Source organism: Mandrillus leucophaeus, unplaced genomic scaffold (assembly GCF_000951045.1).
Source record: "Mandrillus leucophaeus isolate KB7577 unplaced genomic scaffold, Mleu.le_1.0 Scaffold165, whole genome shotgun sequence".
NCBI lineage: Eukaryota > Metazoa > Chordata > Mammalia > Primates > Cercopithecidae > Mandrillus > Mandrillus leucophaeus.
The window spans coordinates 1,655,523-1,659,099 of record NW_012101643.1 but is presented as its reverse complement, the minus strand read 5'-3'; the positions used below and the strand labels follow the sequence as shown (position 1 = coordinate 1,659,099).

The window sequence follows — 3,577 nt, the reverse complement described above, 5'->3', positions numbered from 1 at the left end:
ATCTGACAAAATAATTCACATAACTCAGGTGTACCTATAAATCAATGGAATATGCTTGTAGATCCAAAAGTCACATTTATCAAAACTGTGTTTCAAATGTACTTACAATATGAGATTTCACTTTATGTATATAGAAGAAAAGGTTGGCATCTGTATTCAATTTTTGGCTTGTTACTTCAGCAGATATCCTAAGGATATTTTTAGGTTTGATTTGAAGCATTTTTACTTTTAGTATGTCACTGAAATGCTTCTAGATTTCCATTTTGTTGAAATATCTGTGCCATCAGTTCTAAGGAATGAAATTTTATTTTGAAATAGATGAAAATTACACTATCATTTTCAATGACAGATGCCCAGCTTGATTCCCTAGCTCATAATTATTTGTATTTGTGGGAGTAGAGAAAAACAAACCATATTCTGGGAAACATTCATTGTCGCAGAAAAATAATATATTCTAAAGGCATATAAGTTTTCTTTCAGCAGAAAGTACGTGAGATTAGATTTTTAAAATAATGGGCTCTCAAAATCATGAAATAGCTTTTGGATTTTTTTTTTCAAGATTCAATAATATACCATGTTAATATTAGGTAGGAATTTAGAATTCCCAGACAGTTCCATTTTGCTTAGGACATTGCAGTAGACAGATATGCCAGCTGCACTTTCTCCTGCTGTTGTGTTAATAGAAGGCGCTGCTGTTAAGTAGTGACAGAGTGGTGGGTGGGTGCTATTTTCCTGTCTTAGTCTGTGACAAGGGACTTTTCTGTCCTCTGTGTAGGCCCAGCGGTGGCATCAGGGCAACGAACACTATGGGCGCTCTTGGCAAGCAGGCGATGTCGTGGGCTGTATGGTTGACATGAACGAACACACCATGATGTTCACACTGAATGGTGAAATCCTTCTTGATGATTCAGGTTCAGAACTGGCTTTCAAGGACTTTGATGTTGGTGATGGTAAGTCTACTATGTTTTGTGTTGTTTTTAAGTTTGCCGCACAATGAAGCTTTCATTCTGAGGCTTCCTAACCAGTGGTTTCTGTTTGAAGGTGAGTGAGCAGATGAGTTGCAGCTGTAAATCGTGAGGGTGCCATGTGACTGACTTGATCAGATGCCCTTGAAATTACATTATTAGAAATGCTATCTATATGACTTAGCTAGGATTTCTAGAAGGCTGAAATGGCTTTTATGAGTATGAATAAGAAAATAAATAGCAGACAAAAGAATAGGTTTCCATCATTGTTAAATTTTCATTTAGAACTTCCCTATTTCATCAGCTGCCCAGAGCCTCTTTCTGTTTATTCATTTCATAAAAATGAAATGAGGACCCATAATGGATCAGGTACTGATCCAAACATGATTTGCTGGATGCTGAGGCGACAAAGATGAATGAAACACTGTCCTATCTTTGTGTAGATTACAGATTACCTGCCAGGGGAGGTTGACACTTGTACAGTTTCTGTTTAGTGGCTAAGTTCTAAGACAGAGAAATGCAGAAAGCTCTGTTGAAGCACTATGCACGGAGTATGTGCTGCTACTGTGGGGTCCCGAGATGGCCTTTGAGCAGAGTTGTAAAGATGGAGGGTGGGCCAGGCGCGGTGGCTCAAGCCTGTAATCCCAGCACTTTGGGAGGCCGAGGCGGGCAGATCACAAGGTCAGGAGTTCGAGACCAGCCTGACCAATGTGATGAAACCCCATCTCTACTAAAAAATACAAAAAATAGCCAGGTGTGGTGGCACACGCCTGTAGTCCCAGCTATTTGAGTGGCTGAGGCAGGAGAATCACTTGAACCTGGGAGGCGGAGGTTGCAGTGAACCGAGATCGCACCACTGCACCCCAGCTCAGGTAACCGTGCGAGACTGCATTCCAAAAAAAAAAAAAAAAGAGGTAGGGTGTTGGTGAAGCAAGGAAAACATTTACTCCTCTGAGATGCGATGTGCTCCCAGTTAGGTGACCTTGGCCACACAGGGCTGTTTTGTATTTAAATTAGTTTGATTTTTTTTTTTTTTTTTGAGATGGAGTTTTGCTCTCGTCGCCAGGGCCAGAGTGCGGTGGTGTGATCTCGGCTCACTGCAATATTCAAGTGATTCTCCTGCCTCAGCCTCCCAAGTAACTAGGATTGCAGGCGTTCGCCACTGTGCCCAGCTAATTTTTGTATTTTTAGTAGAGACAGGGTTTCAGCCTGTTGACCAGGCTGGTCTCAAACTGCTGACCTCAGGTGATCCACCCACCTCAGTCCCCCAAAGTGCTGGGATTACAGGCATGAGCCACCATGCCCGGCCTAAATTTTAAAAAGTTAAGAATTGAGTTTCTTAGTCATGCTGGCCACCATTTGGAGGGCTCAGTTCCCACAGGTAGCCAGGGATGCCCCTACTGGACAATGCAGAGAGCGAATACTTCTCTCACCACAGAAAGTTCTATTGGATAGTGTTACTCTGGAGCATATAAACAAGACAATAGCTGATAAAAATTGTATAATTATCTTATTTCAGCCAGGCATGGTGATTCACACCTGTAACCCAAGCACTTTGGGAGGCTAAGGCGGGAGGATAGCTGAACCTAGGAGTTTGCTACCAGCCTGGGCAACATAGCAAGACTCTGTTTCTACAAAAATTAAAAAAATTAACCAGGTGTGGTGGCGTGTTCCTGTAGCTCCAGCTACTCAGGTGGCTGAAGTGGGAGGATCACTTGAGCCCAGGGAGGTTAAGGCTTCAGTGAGCTGTGATTGTGCCGCTGTACTCCAGCCTGGGTGACAGAGTGAGACCTTGTCTCAGAATAGTAATAATAACCTTATTTCAAAGATAAGCCAACACTTCTTTTCAAAACGGCTTTCGAATATATCCTGTGATATATTTGCATATAAAAATGTAAATATATTTGCATATGTATAATCTTGGATTTTAAGATATATACCTACCTCAACCAGTATTTCTTTTTCTTTTTTTCTCTTTTTTTTGAGACAGAGTTTCACTCTTGTTGCCCAGGCTGGAGTGCAATGGCACAATCTCAGCTCACTGCAAACTCTGCCTCCCAGGTTCAAGCTATTCTCCTCCCTCAGCCTCCCAAGTAGCTGGGATTACAGCCTTGCACCACCACACCCGGCTAATTATTGTATTTTTAGTAGAGACGGGGTTGTACCATGTTGGTGAGGGTGGTCTCAAACCCCTGACCTCAGGTAATCCACCCGCCTCAGCCTCCCAAAGTGCTGGGAATACAGGTGTGAGCCATCGTGCCTGACCTATTTCTAATAGTCTATATAAATTTGTCACTGATCTTCAAAATGTTAGCCAGTTCATTGCTTGTATTAAGTTTTGTATGCATTCATTTAGCTTCTGAGCAGGCATGAACATCGTTTCCATAACACAGATTTGCAAAAAATAATAGGAATTTTACTTGTGTAACTCAATATCTATGTTTAAAATGTTTAATTTTTACTTTTTGGAGATCCATAGTAAGTCTAATATGCATGAGGTACATGAGAAGTTTTGACACAGGCATGCAATGAGTAGTAATTGCATCATGGAAAATGGGGTATCCATCCCCTCAACCTTTAATCCTTTGTGTTACAAACAATCCAATTATACT

The 3,577-nt window shown here is 41.5% G+C and overlaps 1 protein-coding gene across 1 annotated transcript in view; it reads left to right on the top strand.

Moving 5' to 3' along the window:
- RYR2 (ryanodine receptor 2 (cardiac)) overlaps positions 1 to 3,577 on the top strand; it is a 620,934-nt gene that overhangs the window by 327,948 nt on the left and 289,409 nt on the right. The gene's annotated exons all lie outside the window — the stretch shown is intronic.